Source organism: Aphelocoma coerulescens, chromosome 2 (assembly GCF_041296385.1).
Source record: "Aphelocoma coerulescens isolate FSJ_1873_10779 chromosome 2, UR_Acoe_1.0, whole genome shotgun sequence".
In the NCBI taxonomy this organism is placed as follows: domain Eukaryota; kingdom Metazoa; phylum Chordata; class Aves; order Passeriformes; family Corvidae; genus Aphelocoma; species Aphelocoma coerulescens.
This window is the reverse complement of record NC_091015.1, coordinates 116114531-116138765: the sequence shown is the minus strand read 5'-3', so window position 1 is coordinate 116138765 and position 24235 is coordinate 116114531. Positions and strand designations below refer to the sequence as shown.

The 24235-nt window shown below is 38.0% G+C and overlaps 1 long non-coding RNA gene across 1 annotated transcript in view; it reads right to left on the bottom strand.

The window, feature by feature from the left end:
• Positions 1-10282, bottom strand: part of LOC138105879 (uncharacterized) — a 31907-nt gene extending 21625 nt beyond the window's left edge. Inside the window, exon 1 of the long non-coding RNA XR_011148761.1 lies at positions 10210-10282. This is a non-coding gene — a long non-coding RNA (uncharacterized lncRNA). The remainder of the gene's footprint in view (positions 1-10209) is intronic.
• Between the last annotated feature and the right edge of the window lie 13953 nt (positions 10283-24235).

The following is a 24235-nucleotide window of genomic DNA, read 5'->3' as shown; positions in this document are numbered from 1 at the left end:
CCTTTTAGCTCTGGAGCAGAAAATTGAACAACTTGCAACTTGCAATTTTTCTTCTTCTTTTAGCTCTGTTTAGCTCCATTTGGCTGGATCTAGCTCCATCACAGCTCGTGAAAAAGTATTTTGAAATATATCCAACATTGTTTTACTGAAAGAGGATCAGTCATCTCCTCACTGAAGAGGTGAAATATTTACCTGACTAAACTATTATGTTATGTGCACTGTAATTACCTAAATGAATGCAATGACTTTAAAATTACCAAATCAGCTTGAATAAACTAATTAAAATAATATAAAGATTTGACCTAGGAAAATAAGGAAGATATTTTTCCCCATACCCCTAGGTAGAGTACTAAGAAAGGAAATGTCTTGACAGTTCAAATAAGACCTAAAGATTAACACATTCAACGAATTCTGAACAGTAAGAAAATCTAACTTCAGGACACAAACTTATTAGAAACACTAAGGAACCAGATTAGTTAGAATTTGTTATGGACAACAATCAATTTATTACCAGAAACCAGACATTTCTTGTAAAATTTTATTACCATTAGAATATCAGTGCTTTTTGTACGGCCACTTTCTGAAACTTGTGAAGCTTTCTGTTTGCACTCATGTCAGGAGGAAATTAGTTGATACTTCACCTGTTTTTCAATGCATTTCAAAAACTACATGCCAAAATCCCTTTTATAATTCTGTGGAGAGGAACACTGACAACCAATTTCCAAAACGATTGAAACTGTAAACAGAAAAACAGGAAAAGGAAATAGAAACTCTCTGGTTTCTAATCTAATGAAGGATGAACCTTAGCTGAAATTTTCTGCAATCAACACCAGTTTATCAAAGAAGCTGAGTATTCAACTGAGTCATTGGGCACAAAACTCTTGGAAATCCATCCTCAAGCTGTGATTTCTGGAAACTTTTCATCCTGGCAGTTTAAAATTAATGTACATCTGTACATTTTAGTCTCAGATATCAGACTGGCACTTCTTTAGTTAGGAATCTCTACTTTTTTTATAGAAAGCTTGTAGCTTGTAAAATCTTATTAAAGTTATCTTTCTGTTACCACTACTGTGATGGAAAGGTGCTGAATTTTATATAATTTTCCTTAAATAGTCTACAAATCTAAACTATTTTTTGCATGTAGATTTTACATTGAATAGCTTTATATTGGCAAGAGTGAAAAGGCATCTACATGATGGACAGCAATGTAACTCTATTATTCAAAGCATCTCTGTGGGAAATTCCTAGCACATGCTTTTCTTCCTGACACAGTTGTTTTTTAACAGCTGTGATCATCGGCTTGATTATCTTGTTTGTTATCCATGTGCGAAGGATACATCAAATAGAAGTGATTTTGTGAACAATCTACTTCCCAAAGTGCCTGTGCCTCCTCTTGCATGTTTGCAGAAAAATCAGAGCTTTTTCAGTTGAACATCTGTCTGCAAGAAAAGTTTTGAAAACACCCTGCCACATCAGATGGCTTTCTTCGTAAAAATGCCACTGCTGTTCCACAAATGATTACACTCATTTTCTTCTCAGGACTCAGCCTCCCTTTCAAATGTTGCTAGGATATCAAGTGCTTGATCAAATTTAAAACAGGACTGCTTAGGATCACAATTTGTTAATACATCAGCAAATTCCTTTCAGGAATGTGCTGTTCAGCATATTGCGCTCTGGGATCAATTGGTTCCTGTAAATGAGGTCATGAATCACTTAATCAGGATACAATCCTGGAAAACACTCCAGTGGTTTGGAAATCTTGGCATTCCGTGTTTTTCATGTGCCTGGGTTTGCTAATGCCATATTCAAATTAATTGGTACAGACAGATACAGCTGTAAGATTCCACATGACAATATGCTTTTTTACAGCAGCCATAAGCAATTGCCCTAAGGTGGTAAAGAGAGGTACAAACCAGAGTCACACACACACACACTAATTAATTCTGGGTTCTGGAAATAAAAATACCTACCCTGTATGAAGTAATAGCTTACTTCATAGGTTTCTCAAAAAAAACATCAACTATGTCTGTAAAAACATTAGTTGTTTTTCGACCTTCTCATCCTTTATCAACAAGTGATTCCTCTGTTATGATCTTTCTAGCTATCAGAAGTTAGAACAAACACAGCACTGGGCTAAACAGACTCAGGAAAAATAAAATCAAAAATACCTAAGCATTTATGTTGGACTTAACAGAGTTAAGCCTTGGTTTGGCAGTAAACTGTAGGACATCTTTCTGCTCTACTGCCCTCATTTCACATTTGCATGTTGAATTCAGTGCTGAAACTACTATGAACTTCAGATGCCCTGTAACTAAAACAAACTGTCACATTTAAACCAAATTGGCAATTATAACTGAAGGATTAAATTAAGCAACAGAAAAATAGCAAAGTGTTGGGAGTCAAGAGCTCCATTCACACTGATCTAAGGAAAAAGAAATGTCATGTTCAGAATCTATTTCCTATCAGACTTTGGCAGACAAAGTTCTTATGACTGTTTGCATGTCATAAGAACTTTTCATTTTTCAGAAAAAATAATCAAAATCCCCTATGATTGTTCTGAATCAATCCTGTTAGAGAAAACCAGCTGAGACTGCTTTAAGAATGAACAGGATAGTGCTGGACAAGCCCGTGTTTCCTAGTCAGATTAAAAGGACTAAGCTCTTCCTTTGTGCTGTTCATAGTAGATCATGGGAATATCTCCAACCCTCAGCATATTCATTCACGGGGAATCTGTAAATATGAAGTATCTCCTTGTGAAAAAAATACTCCCTCACCTACATTATCTGTATGCCAGATTCCCTTTGGAGTAGGCTGCTAGAAGTCTTGTTGGTGAATTTTGGCATCATGTTCTCCTAAAGCAATTCCCTGAGTGCTAGTGTGCTCACTCCAGCGTGCTTGCTCTCGTGTGAATAGATCTTCAGTTTAGTCTCTGCTCCTGCGATAGGAGACATTACATTCCTGCTAGAAATGTCCTTATCAATCTTCTTGACATCTTGACATTATCTGCACGAGGGGAAATAGAGGCCCTAAAATACCTTGTGCCTCTGGACAATCCTGTCACCAGCTGTAGAGTGAGCCTGTCCTCACTGCTTTTCCTTGCTGTAGCTCTTCAAAGGTTTTTAACCTCTGCTAGACAAAGACAGCTAAGCTGCACTCTACATCCAGTAACACTGCCTGCAGCCTTCTCACCAGCAGGTGTTCATCACAACCACACATTCTCCATGGGAATAAAGCATAATGAAAATCACTTTCATCGAGAAAAAAAAAAAAAAATCACCTTCATTGAGCTATTAACACAAAAAATACATCATGTTATTTATTTTTCCCAAATAGTTGAAAACATATTCCTAAGCAGAAACTTGGGTTAGACTTTCATCTCACTGGCCTAAATCTATACTGATTCTATTACAGTCCTTGGTCTTACTTTTACGTATCTGAAAGAAGAACTGGGCCCTTGATATATTAAGACAGCCTTGAAACAGCTTTCAGACTCTAATTAGGAATCCACTGAAAGGGAAAAAGAGTTTGTTATGATAAATACTGACAGAAATGTATTTACACAAGCCAAGCACTCCTGGTGTAATAACACTACCCACCTGTAACTCAGCCAAACAGAAGGCTAATGCCAGACAGGGAAACAAAGTGGGATCAGGAGGCTCAGACAGAACAGGAACCGAAAGGCCGTTTGTCAAGCAGTGGCCTTTTCCTTCGCCAAATATTGGCTAGGAAAAATCCTTATATGTAATGGATCCATAAAACAATTAGGGGTGAAAGACTGAATGATCTAGCTCAGCTTCATAGATCAGTTGCCCTACAGAATATTTCCTCCCTGCAGTCTCTCCTCTGACTGGAAAAACAAGACCCAAGGATTTATGCCTTAACTTTACAGTCTCATTCCTCACCTCAGATATTCACAATTACCAGAGTTTCAAAGGAACATGAAAGAAATTCAATATTAAGTTGTTCTAGGAATAATCCCACAAAAGTTTGTTTCTACTTTTTCAGTGCAATTTATTCTTCAATATGGAGTATATATTTGATTTAGATTAGGCTTGGTTTTAATTAATTTCTTTAGAGGCATGGTATATTGCAATCATGTATTTTATGTCAATTCCCACCTCCCCCCCAATCAATTTGACCTAATTAGGCAATGTAAAGAGGTGTGATGGAAGAATGAAAATTTTAAAAACAGTTAAATTCATACAAGTTTCACAAGAACTGTCACAGAACTAGAGAAGAGAAACCCAGTCAGCAGTCTTTCTGTGCAAAAGTTAACTCATTATCCTTCATGTTTTGCCTGTTGATGTGCCAGATGGGGCATAAACTGCTCACCAAGCTATGGCACATACCTCCAGAGCACGATGGAGTAAAGAGGGCAGCTAGAATTGCTGAGGAATTCTGAGAATTCTCAGAAAAGATGCAGAAGGATGGATCTGAAGATATTGAGGCAGATTTCTGAGGCTAAGGTACATGTACAAAGGACATGAACCATTGGGAAAGAAAGTGAAATAGTTTGACTTTCTGTCATATGAAGGCACAGGGTAATAAGCCATAGGAAAAGATCAATGTTCTGCTTCCAGTTCTGCCACAGCTCTGTTGGGTGTATTACCAGGTCAGTTAACTAATCAGTGCCCCAGACTCCTATAAAATAGGGATAAAATGCTTACTTTACAGGTCATAGAGAGGTCATTCACTTTTGCTGGAAAAAGGCTTTGCAGCATTTGAAAAATCTATAGAAATGCAAAATGTACGTGAATGAAACACAGAAGTGAACTTAGGCAGACATCACATCATCCATTTAATGTCATGAATTGACACTAGAGTTGGTCCAGGTTCATTTCTTATCAAAATTCATTCCGTGAAAATCTCCATATTAAACCATCAAGCATCAGGCTTTTCCTTTTTTAGCATGCCTTCTTGTTCTTCAATTGTGGAACCTTGCCAACCATCTCCTCTGACAAATAGGCCCTTGAGGCAACCATCTGACACTGAGTCCAGCTTCTGAGAAAGACCCTTCACCCATCCTTCTCTGGATCTTCATGCAGTTTTGCACACATGGCATTCACAAATCTCTAGCACTCTTTTTTTTTTTTTAAATCTAAAACTAACCACCATCCTGAAAGTAAAAGGTATCTTTCCCTTCCTTAAGGGAACCTTTGGGAGTACAGCAACTATATTCAAGAAGACACGTGTTGCCATCTGGGCCTCTCCTATTGTGAAAGCTGGTCCATTTGCTTCCATTCTCCTCCTGTCCAAAGTTTTCCATGTCTGCACGAGGTTTGCTTCTTGTGAAACCTTATTTAAATCCATGTTTTACCTTTTGGCTTCTGTGCACAATGTTTGGCATGCTCAGTAGCCACAACAGACCAACTGGCTGCTCTGGTTTCTGTAGGAGAGATTTACCTGATTTTCAGGATATTGTAACCGATTAAAATGTGATATCTTATTATTATATCCGACCTGGAAACAAGGCAAGATGTTTTTTCAGAAGCAAGTTCTACATATGGATATAGAGGCATTTAGGTGACAATAGATGTCAGAGAAGCAAGTGCAGGTTAAAATAATGAATTCAACCTGTAGTTGAAAGTCCTCTCATTACATTCACCAAAATACTATACCTGTCTCTGTTTTCCTGGACAGCTCACTACATTTCTGATCAGATCAAACAGACATCATTCATGTTTGGCAAAAAACCTTTTATGTTTGAAATACCTAGCATAAGAATATTAACAATAAAAAAGTTTGGACAACTGGGGTAAAGAGAATGAGGATTATGCTACATCCTTGTAGGCTCACCAAGGATCTTTAGTATGGTAGCCACTGACAACTGTTGGCATGTGGTGTGGGGTGTAATTGAAGCTTTGTTAATAATTAGAGTAGTTTTACTGGAGTGCTTCACTGCAGATTCTTGAGATTTTGTGGAGGTCATTCTTCATACTATTACAACTACCATAAATACCTTCACTTGTCTTACTAACTCTCAAATTAGCAGCTGCTATTCCCTTTCTAAAATGACCTTGTCCACTCCAGGGATGCCAATCCTTAAAATAGCACTATGGGTTAAAGAATTGAATTGGTTTACATTTGAATTTTTCCCTCTCAGTGACAAGAGTTTCTCATCTAGCAAATTTGGTTTTGCTATGGCTTTTGGTCCTTTCATCACACTTGGAATAGGTTGTCATTCTGTTACCTCATTCACCAAAATTTGGTAAAAAGGTATATTAGATGAAGATTCATTCAGAAAACTACTCTTAAAACCAGCAAAGATCGTTTCATGGAAGTTAGCAAAGTAAATCACTTCTGGTCCTAGAGCAACCTGATTCAATTCTTCCAGAATGGTCTGACAATTACAAAATACGATTAATTACAGTAGAAAAAAATAAAGGATGCAAAGGCTTGTCAATACTAATTTTTTTATAGGATGGGTAAGCTAAGTTCAAAATATGGATCCTGTTAAATACCAGATCTCTTAGTACAGAATAGTAACATTGTTACATCAATTTATATTTTCATTATAGGCACTATGTTTAACTGGCCTCATTTTATAGGTTATTCATATAGGTTATTCATTCTTTTGTTCAAGAGTTTGACATTGTTTGATTGATCTCTCCTACACTGAGAGCCATCTGCCCACGTTGTTATAAGCAGCAGGACAGCAGAAATTGACCATTTGTTACTATTACAAATGGAAAATATTATGCTTTCATGATGTCCTTAAACCAGACACATCTAATTCTGTCCTCTATAAAATGTAGCATATCACACTTCATTATGCTCAGATCAACTAATTTCTGATTTTATTAGAAGCTCAGCTCTCTTTTTAGCCCAGGGATGTTGAAAAGTATATTAAGTTTAATATTTCGTGCAAAACTAGGTTATGTAATGGTTTCACATGTAAAGTAGGTGAACAGATGGATTTCTGCTCTTGTGATCTGAACTAGATTAAATTAGAGCAAGATTTAACTAGGTTAAATTTCATGGTTTTAATAAGGTCATTTAGAACAAGAAAAAAAATTAAATAAAGGAATCGTGAATTCCATCACCAAAAAATGTAATCAACATCAAGTTTTATTTGAAGGAAAATAACTAGAACTTTATAGCAATAATTGAATTTGTTTTTCTAAGTAGTAATAATAAAAGTTCAAGAACATACTCTGTGCTTGATAAGATATCTTCTAATGTTGGAATTTTCTATTACAAGATTAATTTTTTCCATTCACATCTCATATCCTGTGTGACAGAGGATTAGCAGCTGCCCATAAACAGATGCTTGTATTTGTCACAGGTATTTTGGCCCACAGCCAGCAGTAGCCAGACAGGTGTTTTATGGAAAACCCACGTCCGCATCACAGGAAGAGGCTGGTGTCTAATGACTGCCTAATAGCTGCTCCTCTCAGACAAAATTAGTATTAGAGCCACATCTGCTACTCCTCTTGTGTCCCAGTAGTTGCATTTGAAAATCAACAACTTTCTAAGCTAATACACTTTTTCTTGATCAAGTTCTTCAGGATTTTTTCATGCATCATGTAGCTGATTTGTCACATTGCATGATGCATGGACTAAGTTATTCTGGCTAAACTCAGCTAAATGAGAACAGGATTTAAATAGTTAGGTAAATTTATGTTTCATTAAATAGAGGTCAAAACATATTTCTTCATTCTTGTTGTTTTGAATATGGATTTTGGTAGGAAGAATAATAAACATTGGCAGTCCATAAACAGTGATTTGTATTGTCCAAAGGCTTAAAGATTAATTTTTCACACTGCAGCTAGCAATGAACAAGCAGACAAGGACAGAATACATTCCTGAACAAAGCAAAATGCTTTGGCCATTGGCCAAAAGTTTTTCCCACAATTTTGCTCTTTAAATGTAGTCAGAAAATCTTCCAAAATCAGTGCTACTATTCTCAAAATTCCTTTAGATATGCAACAGGGGTGCATCAACTAAGAACTTCAGATTACGATTTATTTTTTTAAGATTATTTTTCCAACAAACAAATTCTAACCTACTCAAATTCTATGACTAAATCTGATAAGATTGATGGGAATTTAAGACACTCACAGCAAAACACATGTGGGAAAGAGCAAAGTAGACAAGAATGTTCCCTCTTCTAAGGGAAAAGCAGTTGACAAAAAACCCCCCAAGTAATGCTGAAATGCCTCCTAGGAGCAGAGTGAACTGTTTTGGTTGACTTCGAGGAGAGTTTAGTGAAAAACCCAAAATCCTTAAAAGGAAGTTTTTATCTCAGTTGTAGACTTCTCCAGTGGTGTTTTGGGGGGTTTCTCTGTGGCAAGGAAATTCTACTTTCATTGGGATGTTTGAAAACATCGTCAAGAAGAGGAACCACACAAAATCCTTGGAGAAGAAGTATTTCTAATTCTGATCATATTTTTTTTGATCTTATGGGGAGATAAAGGGAGTATCTCAGGTTGGAAGACCAGAAAAAAAGAAAGATTTTAGGAAGAAGAGGATAGATCATCTTTGCTTTTTAATGCTTCAACCCAGTTCTTAAACAAGAATTACTTTGATCGGAAAAGTGAGACGAAAAATCTCTGTTATGCCATGATTCATTTGCTCTTGCTTATAAAAGAGCTATCTAGGAACAGTTAATTTTTTTTTTTCCCGCTGGCTATTTTTATAAGGACCTTGAAAATCAGAGGTTTTAAAGGTGTTTTAAAGAAAATATATCTATGAAAACATTTTTCTTTGCCAGTCTTTCACACCTTTGCAGTCTTTTTGACCTAATCCAGGAAAGGCTAAGCTAGTCAAATTTTTATCACAGTATGTTTATCTTTAAACAGGATCTGAATGATTATGTTTTGCAGACAATCAGATTTGAGGGATTCTAATGAAATTTTTTAAGCTATTTCGAATACTCAAGAGGATTCCATAACTTTATTTACTTTACACTTTCTTGCATTTTTTTAATGTTTAACCTTTTACTATTTTAAGTGGCCTGTATCAGAATCTATTCCAGTGTCACTAAACAAAGGCAGTAAACACTTATCTGAATTCTCCCATTTGAAGAAAAAAAAGAGAAATTCCTTTTTTTTCCGTGACTTGTTCTGCCTGTGTCTGGCAGCCTTTCTTGGAAGTTATATCTGCCAATACTTGCTGGACTTGAAGTGCTAGGATAAGGTGGTGGGTTTTATTGCATAAGCAGAACCCATTGTGTTATGAATCCATGGTAACACTGTTCTTATCAAACAAGAAGAAGTAAGTTTAATTGCACTGCCAAGTACTTAATGTGCTGACACTATTTTCCTTTTTATCAACTTTCATGTAAGAAGGAATGGGATTTGGATAGATCCTAGTAATGTATGTCACTTCTGAGTTCTGGAGGAGTGTAATCAAATCTGTAGGTGTTCTAGAGGCTGATACACCTTCTCATCATCTAGCCTGTAATCTACATGAATGCATCAGAGTATGGAGAAGGCCAGTAACAGCAAGATATAACACATAAGATCAACTGCATATCATTCCATATGTGTCTCAAGTATTCCCACATGCTTTAATATTTTTTAGGTTTGTGGCTTTATTTCTGATGCCAGTTTCAACTAAGTTCAGAAAACCTCATCAATTTGCACTATCAGGAACAAGTGCTTTCTGATAATGACAGGGTTTAAATACTGTGTTAGTGATGAATCAATTGAAAGACTGTTCCATTCCATGAACTGCAGATGCACAGACCAGGGCCTCTGAACAGCTCATTTCTTTCCACCCTTTTCAGGATTGCCTGGAGACCCTGGGAGAGAGTAACAAGAAAAAAACATTCCTACATACTGAAGAACATGATCAGTGAAAAAATCTTTGACAATTGGATGGGAACAGTCTGTGCTAATAAATACAAGACTAGATAGGATGTAAAACCAAACTACAGTCCATCCCACAGTGCACATTCAGGTTAAGTGAGAAAAAATTGTGAGCAAATAGGTGCACACTTTCTGCAGCTGCCTTTTAGAGTTAGATTTCACACAACATTTTGCCATTTCACATGATACCACCTTAGCTCCACAGTAGTTCATTACAGTATATAATCATGAGCTGTGAACTCCTGCAGCCTGTTTTCAGTACGTGATACAGTACTGAATCAGAAACAATAGCTCACAAGACTAAACAAAGTGGACTTATATAGATGAATAAAAGTAACTGTGAGACCATAGTAAACCAAGAATATTAATAGAAGCATAAAAAAATTATCAGCCATACCTGCCAAGAATTACGTGCTGAACTTTTATCATTTTGCTTCAGCAAGGTATTTGGCACAGGAATGCTTAATGATAATCAGTGTTGGTTTCTGGTTTATGTTTAACCTCTGAATGTGCTAACCAGGAATGTAGGGAATCATTCTGATTTTGAAATACAACTGAGTAGTTATGTGGGAGGGACTGTACAGAGTTGTGGTCATGAGGTAGAAAAATGATAGGGGAGTATATTTTGCTGTGGAACTTTCCTTTAATGCCATCCTGGAATATTATTCATCTGTGCCATCACAAGCAAAGCTTGCTCAGGCAAGAGATTCCTAACAGCAACAGAGAATACTGTATATGATTGGCACAGTTTTAACTCTTCCAGGTTTAGCTTAGTTCTGTTCCCTTCTGCAGAAATGCTGTACACTGGGATTGTCCTTCTGGCACTTTCAGATTGGTTGTGCAGGGCATCATTCAAATGCTGCCATTGAGCTGCAGGACAGGACTAAAATCTCCCTTAGTCTTTATGTTTTAATAGATGCACAGTCTTGTTTTATTTCATTCCTTTTACAAATCACAGGTTTCTCTAACTGAATAAAATTACATGAATAGTCACTGTTTACATACTTCTTCTGCTTACTGAAAGTCAGCTGTCATGTAAGAAGGTTTCATATGAGTAATACATTTGAAAGTAGCAAATTCTTCAGCTTTGCAAAACCAGCAGGGCTCCAATATGTATAAAAGCTTTAGTTTGCTAAGATTCAACCTGGAATGCTCAGAAAAAAGAAAGAAGATTTAAGAATAAGGTTCATTTCAGGACTTTTCAGTAATTCCTCATTTATTTACCAGAAAACCCTAACAAAGTTCCTCTTCAGAGGGACAATCTGTTATGAGAAGTAGTTTGGTGGAAGATTTGAAAACTGAAGGACTTTAATTTCTTTTCATTGTCTATATTATGATTGACACAGGAGTGTGATATTAGACTCCTAGCACATCTCTTTCAGCCAAAACATTCTCTGTGTTATTTATATTTAAAATGGCATTTCAGCTTCCAGGGCATCCTAATTTTGTACCTACACCAGAGAAAGACCTCATGGTCAAGCCACTATTTACCAGTGCATTCTGATAATATTGTTTCTAAAATCAGATGACACATTGTGAATACTGGTTTCAAGGACTGGTTAAAACCCTCAAGGTTATGCCCTCCTTGAATCTTTGAATTTCCAAATAGGAGGATTATTAAAAGAGCATGATCAAGGTTAGTGGCCCCTAAAATTAGACCTCACAGCTGTGTTTTGACTTTGCTGTCAGTGTTTGAACACAAAGATCGTTGGTGCATTAGGACTTCTTTACAATAAAACAACATCTTTTTCTTCCCAGACTACCATACCATTCTTTAGAATGCAGGAAGCTCAAAGTACAGTATTTGTATTTTACATATATTCCTGTATCAGTTCATGTTGCATACTAACTGATAACACAGACATGTAAGGAATTCCCTTAGAAAGCTTTTTGGAGGCAGGTAACTCAAACTGTCCCCTAATTTTAGAGTTAGTCGACTTTTTCCCAGTTTAATTTATGTTAGATACCACTGTAAAAGGGCATCACATCCTATTGATGTGATGAAATGATACTTCTAGATGAATTAGCTCTGAAAACCTAAAGAGATAAGTTGCTCTTATCCTTGCTTATTTTTAATTTGAGCACTCACATATCACTCTTCTGCTTTTACAACAGTTTCACTTTCTAGGAGGACATAAGTGTTGCTCTGAATTACAGTGACTTCTAATGACCCCAAGGTTATCTAGAAACTGAGGCACTGCTATGCTGCATTTGCTCATTGCATCTGTGGTGCCCTCTCCAAGCCAAAATCCTGTGTTTGGTGGTGGAGGTTGGTGATCTAGGACTGGGCTCAGGTAACATTTGCTCAGCAAAGGGGGACAGCATGCCCTCCACAGAGAGTTGGCCACCTGCCCTGGTGACAGAGTCTAGTTGAACCACTTGACACTCTCTGATATCCAGAGGGGCACTGAGATCAGTAAAAGTGAGTTAAAAAATTCAATTTTAAGCAAATAAATTCAACAAATGGAACATTTTATAAACTTGTGGGAAGATGACAACCAAGTGATAGCATTTTTACTTCCACAATGTAAATAGACACTTGGTTCACCATATGCTTATCTGAAACTGAGGCACCTGAGACCACTGTTCAGCTTTGGAAATGCTCTCCTCTCAAGGATGGTTAGCTTGAAGTCTGCAGTAGAGAGCAATCTAGACCATGCTCCTGAAATCCCTGTAAGAGCTAAACCACTGTTACCTTAACACTTTGTTGCTTCACTTTTCCTAGAAGCCACCCAGCAACTGTCCCTAGATTCCTTTATTCTGTGCCAAAGGGAAATAATGTGGTGAAACAGGATTTACCAGGCTGGTTACATCTCTGTTTAAATGTTAGGAGAATTCAAATTTCAACTTCAGTATGTGCTTTCCCTTGGATACACTGGGCTTTACTGAGATCTTTGGACTGCAGAGGTATTAAAGGTTTTTCAAAAGCAGGAATCCTGTGTTCAAATCTGAGCATATATAAATATCTAGTTGGGGGTTGTTGTTTTCTTCCAAAGGTCAGTAACGTAAATAGTCATGTGAGAGAAGGAAGTGGTAAAAGGCACTAGACTGGAACTCTAAGCTGGGCTGAGCTCCTGGCTCTGTTTCAGCTTGTGACTGCAGGCAATTCTTATTGGTATAGTATTTCACTGCCTCAGCGGGCTGCTATTAATGAATGTCTGTGTCTGAGGTCTGTGTTAAAAGGGATGAGAGCAGGGAGTCCCCTCTGTGAAGCAGCAACAGGGATGCTTTCTGTGCTCAGGGCACCTCTTTCAAAGTTGACATGGGTGTCTCAGCACAGCTCTCCACAGGTAGTCCAGGCAGTTACCTGCTTCCTGGGGCTGAGCTTCACTTCTTCTGTGCTCACTGCAGCTATAAAATTATCATTTCAGACTATGAGAATCAGTTACAGGACTATGAAAATCAGTCATGGGGGGAAAGAAAAAGACCTCATAGTTCAAGAATGAGGGGATAGGGTTTTTTTCTCCCGAACATATGAATTCAATTTCAGAGAGAAATGAATCTCAGACTGTTAGCACATGAGGAAACATATGAGAAGTCAGAACAAAGGGCCTCTTAAATGATAGTCAGTCATTCTATCAACCCATGACTGTAGCAGAATGTTTTTGTTGTAAAACAGTTGTCTGACACATGCTTGTAAACCTGCCAGAAAGGATATACCACCTAAACAAAACAGAAAAAAGTGGGGTTCCAGTTAAATATACCCCTGATTTTTCATAACTTTTGTTTAGCTCATGCAAATACCTAGACAGTACTGTTAATGTAAAAAGGGCACCATTAAAGTTCCTCTGTTTAAACAGAAATGGTTATACCACTGACATCACCAGCTACGGAGGCCACTGCAAACCCATTCCATCTGTAGCTTGGCACAGCAGAGGAGGGAACAGGGCTGCTGCAAGCCCTCAAGTGGGGATCCTGATGAGGGGTTCCCTCTCCTTGGGCGCTGCTGCTTACGTTGGGCTCATTAGCCATGATTTTCAGGGCTGCAAAAGTGTCTGGTTAACTCAGTGCTGGAGGAGGCCCTGGGCCTTACCGTGGGTATAGAAGCTATGGAAAAGGAACTGAAAGGTCACACAGTGGGAGGGACCTGGCAGCAACAGGAATGGAATCAGCCTAGAAAGCCCTTCAGCTCAGGAAAGCCAAGTGTTGAGTAGGTCCTTTGCAAGCACTAGTGAAATTACTAAGAAAAATTAAATTATTCCAGTAAGCTTAAGGTATGCTTATGGCTATGCAAATGGAACACGAATTGGCAAGCTGGGACTTCCAGAGCATTACAGAAAAAAAACCCCAAACTCCAAACCCTAGAAATTATTTTTAAAATTAAATTAAAATTAATCCATCATAAGTGATAGCATAGCTCTCAATCCTAAGACATTATATGAATCCGAGTGCTCTTGTTCATCTATATATCAAATTCACATATTGACTGGAATTTTGAAAAGTGAAAATTAGGAGGTTAATATGGGGTTAAATACTCATGCTAAACCAGTCTTTTTAAGTCTTTATTATGTTTCCATTCTTTGTAGAGGAAATACAAAACAAACTGTTCTCACTAGCAATCATTCTTCAAATTCAAGGAGGAAAAAATATATTCTGTCAGGCATATAATGTAATTGGTTGGTATAATTTCATTTAATCAAAGCAATGTTCATGAGCATTAATAGGTAAGAGGAGAAAGAGAATGAGAACCTTTGAACATATAGTTTATTTTTTGTATGAAGTTCACTATCTTACATTGGGATCCTTGTATAAAACAACAAAGATACATAATTTAAGGTCAATCATCAACAATGTCACATGGGAAAGATAGGATGAAATGGGGATCCAATAACTTTTGAAGACTGTTTTAAGAATTTATTGAAAGCTATTTAAAAGAGCTCACTGTTAGAAGGATAACATCTCAAAGTACTTGGACAATAATGAAGCAAAAGAATTCAACCTTAACTAACTTGTTAGAATTCTTTGAAGATATTACTGCCACGATAGATAAAGGGAATTCTAATTTAATTAGGTTTTCAGAGGATACTTAGCATTGTTCCACATCAAAGATTACTGGATAAAAGGTACAGAACAAAGACTAAGAGCTAGAGTAGAATAAAAATTGTCTCCCAAAGAACAAAAGAGAATGATGTATAGCTATTTTTAAGGAAGAAAAGAGATCATTACAAATGGCAGGGTTAGTTGAAGAATAAGTTTTAAACATTCTGAAATTTTTGAGGCATGTGTAGTTTGAATGGGACTTTTATAAATCAATGGGCACAGCTTCTGAAGGAGTACATTCACTTCGTGCCTCACAACTATCAGAAATTTACCTGCCTCATGCAATATGACAGATGTTTCCCAGTTGATTAAAAACTAATGCACAAGGGAAAATTATGGATTTCTTCCGATATTTCTTGTCCTGTCAATGATTAAGTGGGAAAAGAAATACTGAAGTGACATCTCCATGCCAAACTAGTCAAAAAGCATGGCCACAGCAACCGTGGTTATCTAAAAGTCTATGAGATCAGTTTTCAGACTAATCTAAATTGGCACAAGAATTTTAAAACTCAGCAAAGTTGTAAAGCATACACAGCTATCAGACGAAAGCTGTGTGCTCACTGTCTGCACTGGCCTTTAAAACTACAGGCAAAGAGATTAGAGTTTCCCCAAGTTCAAAACTTAGACGAAAGTGGGAAATGTTGCCATCACAAGTACTTTATGCCAAGACTTTACGTAGTGCTAATGGAAAAAGTGCTGGAAATTTAAGACCAGTTCAGCATGAGTTAGAGGAGCATAGCGAAAAAAGAAGGGAAGTGAGTTTCAGATAAACAAGGGCAGAAAGAAAATACCAGGCATATTGAGTCGGACAGGCTTTTCCTGTCCTTGTGCTGAACATTTCTTATGCTGCCTTCTCTGTTTTCTAGTTGTACAGTCCAGGTGAAAGGGCATGCTTTCCTCTTGTGGGGTTGTTGGTTTTTTTTTTTCATAAATATGATAACTGTTACTTCTCTAACCCTTTCCTAAAAATTATGTTAGTAGTATTGTACTAGAAAACAGTAACACAAAATTCACCATTCACAGCAGTAAGAGAATCAAAGCTGGGGACTATATACCACTTTTGGGGACCATGCCTCCCTCTTTGCACCTTTGTTGCACGGTGAAGCAGAATACTATAAAGTCCTTTAGCAGATTACTTGCAACTTAAAGTGGCACATATGTATCAAAATTACACTGTATTCCAATAGAATCAGCACACCATTTGCAGTAAGGAGTCCCTTTGATCCTCTCCACAAAGTCAGGTGAGTAGGCTTCTCTGACAGAAAGTCATTTTATTGAGTGATTTGATGGAGACAATCTCTCTTGGCTGGTGCAGTAATTGCAAAGGAAGAAAATCTTGGTAGGTATTCAGAATCATGAAAGTATTTTTTAAATTATATTCTTTAAGGTAAAAAATATAATTTTCAATTTATTTTCAGCACATAGGCTGCAATAATCTTGCAATCTAAATGAGGATATGGTTCTCAGACACACAGTGGGAATAGGAGTTAGGTTGATTAGTACAGGGCAAATTATCAAAGGATCTGCAGCACCAAGGGCTGCCACCACTGCAGAGAGAGCCCTGTGTGTGTTACAGAGCAGACCACATTTGGATAGGTGCCCTTCTAGCTGCTGCAAGCACAAATACCTATTTTCATCAGCTTATGAAGGAAAAGTTGGCACCCAAAGACACCCGTTACTAGAGTGCAGGCTGCAGCACAGGAAACGCAGTCATGGTCAAGCCTTTTCCTCTGTTTAAGTCCACATGTTCAGTGTCCTGCATTGTTTGCTGTATACTCACTACCAGCTGTAAACACTTTGATGTTCTTTGAGGGACCCCAAACTGGCCTTTTCCTATTCGCCTGAAGAGAATCATCCTGAGCAAAATTCACCACTGAGAGAAAATTAAGAACCAAAACAACGCACAGAGAGAAAATTAAGAACTAAAATGACAGAACCAATCTGCAGCCTTGTCTATGGGGCTCAAAGAATCACTGGAGAGATGGCAGAGGGCCAAGGGCTAGGAGGGTGGTCTAATGAAGGACCAAAACTGCAGCAGAAGTTTAGGGTAACAAAGATTTGTGCAAATGAGCCTTTTCCTGAGCTGTGCAAGACCTCAGAACCACAGCTCCTAGTGCTCGTCCTAACCCAGACATTACAAGCTGGACCAGTTGCTTTGATCAACCATTTGTGCTAGCACTGTTTGCAGTGGCATAAATAAGGAGCACTTCTATTTTGGTCAGAGAAGTTTAGCCCAGAATAAAACTGCAGTGACATCAATATGAGACCACAAGGATCACAGTCTGCCAGTTTATGGAATAGTTATGATCCCACATAGAGAGTGTTTCCTGGGAACAGGAGTTTTCTATAATTCATCACTAAACTTTTAAATCCTCAGAAGAGTGAGAATAAAGCCATTCTATTTACTGTTAGCTCAAGGTCAGCTTTGCTGAGTGTTCCTCTAGAATACTCTCAGAGACCACGCTGGGCAAAACAGCTGGTAAATCTACCAGAAAAACATCATGTGCACCCTCAGTTTCCAAAAACACACAGTTTCACAGTTGCATTCTCAACAGCCCCAGAATGATGCAGCTTTTGTGACTTTCTGTTTCTATACATCTACCACTAATGAAGTGCCTAAGATAAGGCTGATGTCTCTGCCTGTGGTTGTCTCTGGAAGAGGAACAAGCCCTTGCCATTGACTGCCATCAAGGGATGTGGGATTCCCAAGCAGACAGATTCCAGGCTGCCTAAATGGGTAACACAAGGCCCACATGGATGCCAGAGCTCAGGTCCAGCACAGGTTTCAGCAGTCAGGTGAACCCTAAAGGCTTGGCACTGCACCAAGGTCTGCTAACACATAGGGCGTCCAGGAAACCACTGCTGACATGAATGCAGATTTAAGAATTTTTCACTAGCAGGATGGTGATTGCAAGTTTTAGGGCTGTATTGCTAATGATAATAGGGTGAGGAAGTCACTGTAATGTGTTATAAACAAGTCTTCATACTGCAGTAATTCTCCCATGAACTGAAACTCTTTTTAAGGAACATTATTGTTCCATATCATTCCTGGTGTTTTCTAAAAGTGCTCAGAGGAAATGACTGGCTTTCTGAGTGCCAGATCCCAGGGTATAGAAACAATGGAGGGCCATATTAAAATAAAAATTAAAAATAAAAAAAGAAGTAACATTTTTCAGGCAGCCTTCTAACTTGCCACAAAAAATCCTTCAACCCTCCTGATGTTCCTCACAAGGGACTGGGATTTGTAATAACACCAGTAAAGTCAGGGGTTTTCAGACAAAAGTTCATTGCTGTTTTCAAACAAAATACTCCCTGTATTCAGATCAGCCTTCTCATTTAGTTTTCTTCATTCTCTCCTCTTTGTTTCAAGGATATTTCTAGGTAGAGCCCTTTCCTGACCTTTCAGGTTATTCCTAGATGTTTTTTTCAAGGAGTGGGTCACATTTCAGTAGGCTGGGCTCACTTGCTCAGTCACAACAAAGGAAAATAAAAATAACCAGCTGAAAAACTGAAGTTGCTGGAATGTGTAATACTCAGCATTGAAATGGCACAAAGTGCCTGCCTATTTATAGCTCTTGTTTTGAGAAAGAGTGAGACACACTTTGGGCACTAGATACAATGGATCACCCAGGAAAGCGCGTGGCCTTGCATTCTGCATGTGAAAGACTTTTTGTTTGTTGCAATACCAGTAATTTCCCAGGAAAATGAGGTTTATTCAGCATTTTATTTATCTCTTTTATGCAAGCAAAGGCCAGATTTGACATGGCAGTTTGGTTGCTGAGTAAAGACTTGGACGACTAAATGAAATTCTGTTTGCTGTAATTCAGCTTTATCCACATATCTTTGTCATTAAATCTTTGCTGAGACATGCATGCTTACCATGATTATACAAGAAATGTGTTTTTGTATACTAAAAGACCTGTATTATCTCATTCATCAAATGATAAGACTTTGAGGAGGACAAAAACCTGCCAATTTACCTGTACCTGTATTTTTTTTATGTGCTTCTTTGTCCTTATTTGAGTAATTCTGAACAATATTTAATAAATTATGAGTTTCTCTCTTTTTTTCAAAGTTTCACCTAATTTTTGTGGTTTGCTTTCCAGTTATGTAGAAGGTAGGAAAGAATGAAATCTCAGAGGGCAAAACAACTGGAGAGAAATAATGAAACTGCTGTTTGCAAGAAATAGAAGAAAGCTACGCTGCACATAACATACAGAAGACATATACAAAAAGACAGCACTCTTAGTAGCAGCCCAGAGATTTTCGATGCTGTGTTTAAATATAAGCCAAGCCTTACTCTGTACCATGTGGATGGATAGCAGATAAGAGTAAATACTAAGAGTAATTTAAATAATAAGTAAATAGGAGTTAATAAAAACTCATTCTGTGAACTGAGGACCACCAGAAACTCCCTGTAAGGTCAGAAGGTCAGTTCTGTGGTCCATCTAGCTCAATCCTCTGTCTCCAACAGCAGCAATAGGAGATACTGGTTAGGAAGACCACAGGAGCTGAGCCATTCTCTGCAGGCTCTTCTCCTTGTACTCCCCAATACACTTCCTGGAGCAGAGGCCAAGGGGGCACATTCCTGTCTATTCCCTTCAGCATGCCCCCATATAGTACTCACTTTGGAAAAAGAGCTAGACACTGTCCATGCTTTTTGAAACCTGTAATCACAACAAAAAAGATAGGATCAAAAGTGGGGGAAAAAAGTGCAGTGGAAAAATGAAGGGAAAAGATTTTGAAAAGACTCTGAAGTGATTCAGCTGGGCACAGTCACCGCAAAAAAAAAAAAAAAAAAAAAAAAAAAAAAAAAAAAAAAAGAAGACAAATTCTGAACTGAAGCCAAATAACACATGTGGTCCTGTGGATCCATTAAGGTACATTAATGCTGCCACTTTCCCATCTGTTCCCTGAAGTTCCAAACCAAAAACATGTCATCTGCAGTCTTGGCTCCCTTATTGTGTGAAACATTCATCTATTAAATTAATCTGGAGAAAATGTATCTATTTTGGCCCTGATGGGACTTTGTTTTGTTTTAACAGGATTGCATACCATGGATTGTAGCCCATTGAGGCCACAGATAAAAAACATGTGAATAAAAAAACAACAAATGAAACAAATAAATAATGGCTACACACTATTTTTTTTCCTCTAGCCGAAATGCCTTTGGAATAGTTGCAACTTTTTTCTGTTGAGTTGAGAAGGCTAGCAATTTACACTAACAAAATTGGCACAATAACCCTGGGAATCCTGATTTTTCCATGAACAATGTACAATGACAAAGTTTAATGGGAAATTTCCATGTCCTTAAACTCTGATATATCTTTCAACTATGAAACAAAATTCCTTGTGCCAGTATCACAGAGGGAAAAGTTCATGCTCAACATGCTTGCTGTTAAGCAAAAAAATCCAATGTGTTCTTTGCAATCTCCTGAGCCAGTAATTCCTGGATCCTTCATATTGCAAGATTCTGTCACCCCCATGATTATGACAGCTCATTTAGCTCACTAAGGTGATGCAACCACTCCCTTGAAGCGGTGACGAAATTTATTTCTTGTGCTTCTAAAACATATTTAATTCCATAGTGTTCAATACTGTGACATAAAAGTAGCCTAGAAACATGACTGTTATGTGTTATAGCAAAGTTCATGTGTTTCCACTTAGGGCTAATCTGGATAATTTAATAACCATTAGGTGGAAAGCCTTCTAGTCTCCCTAAATACCCCACCAAAATTGGCACACCCCCTGCAGAGAATAAATCTCTAACCAACCACTTGCAGGGAAGATGTGCCATTTCTGTAGCTCACATGGTATGCCCTCCCTATGTCTTCTTGTGGTTCTCTTTCTGTGGATGATTAAATGTATTATTTTTTACCCATTCCTTTACAAAAGTGCTTCCCAAACTGTTGATTAATTAAGCTGCAACCTCACATGTGATTAGGGCACAGGACTGTGAGTCAGGCAGTTCCCTCTATGTCTGGCATCCAGCACTTTCCTGCAAAACACAGTTACAGAGTCACAGAATCACAGACTCAATTAGGCTGGGAGAGACCTCTGCGATCATTAAGTCCAACCCATGACCGAACACCACCATGTCAACTGGACCATGGCCCTGAGTGTTTTCTCAAACACCTCTGGGGACAGTGATTTCATCCCCTCCCTGGGCAGCCCATTCCAATGCCTAATCACCCTTTCCGAGAAGAATTTCTTCCTAACAGCCAACCTAAACCTTCCCTGACACAGTTTAAGGCTATGCCCTCTTGTCCTATCCCTACTTTCCTGGTAGAAGAAGCCAATCCCCACTTGGCTACAACCTCCTTTCAGGCTGCTGATTCATGAATGAGTATTTTAAGATCACTTTAAAAACTCACTGGAAAAAGTATCAATAAAACCAGATTTAATATAAAAGCAACATCACAACAAACTTTGTTGGTGAGGTTCACTCTACCACATTGTTTATAGGGCTACAAAAGAGTGGACTTTAGTCATAATGATGTTTCGTCCTGGCCACAATTCAGCTTGGAAAATGTCTTTGGAAATTTGAAAACTCCTTCCAGCCCTTCTTGTGGATGAGTGCCACACTGGCCAACTTTCAGTCATCCAGGACCTCCCCATTTAACCAGGACTGATGAAAAATGATGGACAGCAGCTCAGCGAGCTCTTCCACTGGATCTCTCATCATCCTAGGATGAATCCCAGCTGATCCCACAGACTTGTGAGCATCTAAGTGCACAGCAGGTCACTGACTACCTCCTCCTGGATTTCAGGGGATCCATTCTGCTCCCCATCCCTGTCTACCAGCTCAGGAGGCCAGCTGCCCTGAGATAACCAGTCTTACTGTAGAAGAGTGAGGCAAAGAAGGCATTAAGTACCTCAGCCTTTTCCTCATATTTGGTGACTATATTCCCCCCACATCCAATAAAGAATGCAGGTTTTCATTGCACTTCCTTTTTGTTATTGATGTATTTATAAAAACACTTTTTGTTATCCTTTACTGAAGTGGTCAGATTCAGTTCTAACTGAGATTTTGCCTTTAATTCTCTTTCTGCATGACCTAATGACCTCCTTAAACATTTCATGAGTTGCCTGCCCCTTTTCCCAAAGGTAATATACCCTCTTGTTTTCCCTGAGTTCTTGGAAAAAGCTCCCTGCTCTGGCAGGCTAGTCGTCTTTCCTGCCAGCTGATATTTCAATATCTCTATTCCTAAAACACAGTGTTCATACAGGGGTTAATGAAACATGCATTTCCCACATGTATCTTTAACTTAGTAATGCTATAAAAGAAATGCATACCTTTGATAATATGATTTCAAAATGAAAATGTATTTATATTAATAATGGTACCATGCAGTGCTTTTCTGCTGTGTATTAAACTTATATAGATATATTTAGTCTGTTTCATTTTAAATTTGAAAACATTCTCTTCCTACTGTTCATAAATTATACAATTAGGATTTAAATTTGTAACAAACTTTCACGCAAACTATGGCATTAAATTCATTTATAGAAACTTTAGTTGAATTTATTTGTGCTTCCTCTTACTGAAAGTCTTTAGAGCCGCTGTAAATCAACAGACATTAATTTACTTTTGCAGCAGATCTAAATCTGCAGTTACTAACTCATAAAAGTGTCTCTATCAAAACAGCAAAATCCCTTTTGATTCTAACTCACTTCATTCTGCAACAATTTACCTAACACAGGTATTGCAGGGGAATTCTGAGATATCATGCCTGCATGAGCAATGCCAGAATAAGACTTCCTGTGACAACCTTAATAACTGTTTCAGTGGTGATGTGGCAGCACTATGAAGAAATTAGCAGGTAAGAACAGTACTTTCTTCACTTCTGCACAGCAAGGGCAAAAGTAAATTTAGTAACTTCAGGAATTCAAGTCATCAAGCCACAGAATGCGAAAGCAGGACGAAGATGTAAGCTATGCTTTGTAGAAATACACCCCCATTCTCTAGATGGGAAGGAGAATCTGAGCTTTCACCCCTTGGATGCAGATGTGGCAAATCCTGTTAATAGTGCTATCAGACTCTGTAATTTTAAGGAGTAGAATGCAATGAAAACAAGATAGCTGATACTGACGTCTGGTTATGTGCCTGATGAACATCAGTGGTTCCTAATAACACCTTTCTACCTCTCTTTGTCAAGTTTTACACATATCCCTCAGAACATAGCTCAGAGTGGTTTAATTAAGAGAGCAGTCCTCTGATGACTATCCAGCTCAGTACAGCTTTCAAATTCACCAGCAGAGCTGTGGGCTACTGCTACTGCCTGGGAAACACGCTGTTACGAGATGGCACAATGGAGAAATCATTGGCATGGTTACAGGGAAATACCCACTGTACCTTACATAAAGCCATCCCTAGAAAATGTTGTAGTTTCAGGGTTAAAAATGTTACAAAAATGCTGAATGTGAAGTCTTTTATGTCTGTAAAAAGAAAGGGGCAACAGTCTTTTTCTTGTGTTCGGATATACCACCAAAGTGGTGCTGTAAGGGCAAAGGCAGCTTCACAAATCATTACTAACTTCAGAAGTTGCATTTGCCGTTTATAGCCTTTAAAACAAAAGGAATACCATTTTTAAATTTAAAACTGTGGTTAAAGGTGGAAGTTGGGGAGGTGTAATGTGGATATATACACATATCCTAAACAAATACATATACATACATATATATACAGCTGCTTAGGAGGTTGGCCCCTGGAAAACAGTACTTTTTAAAATAATAAAATTAAAAATCTCTGGTTGGCTTTTTATACAAAAACCTATCTTCCTATTTCATTTTTCATTCCTACCCTATTTGTATGATGTGGAATATATAAATATTTATAAATAAGTATAATCTGAATATGACAACTCAATTTCCCTGTACCAAATTCAAATACCTAACCCAATTTTGTTGTTTCAGAGGTATTAGGACAAAGACACATGTACTGAGAATGCTCATTGCTGTCTACCCCTGATCATTTTTCCCCTTCCATGCTGCAGAAACCAGTTCCCATTTTCAGCCTGTGCTTAGAGGAACATTTCAAAGAAGCAAGCAGCCTCTCCCAGTGCTATTTTTCTTAACCACATTACCACTCCTTCATGTAATTTTTACTTACTGCCTCAGAACAGAAAAAAAAACAGACCACAGCTTTCAGCTGTGGATGTCAGCTGTCCCAGCTGAAGTGGTTAGATCAACATGTCATGAAGGAGCATAAACCTCATGGATGAATGAAAGGATATGAGCTTTTTCTCAAAGTAAACCTCCAGAAAGCCCTATTGTGGCAGGCAGATTAAGGAAGTTTCCTTTTCTGTACATAATTAACATGGGAATAATATATGGGTAGTTTCATCTGGGCTAAGGAGAACCAACTTTTGAACTCCTAGAAA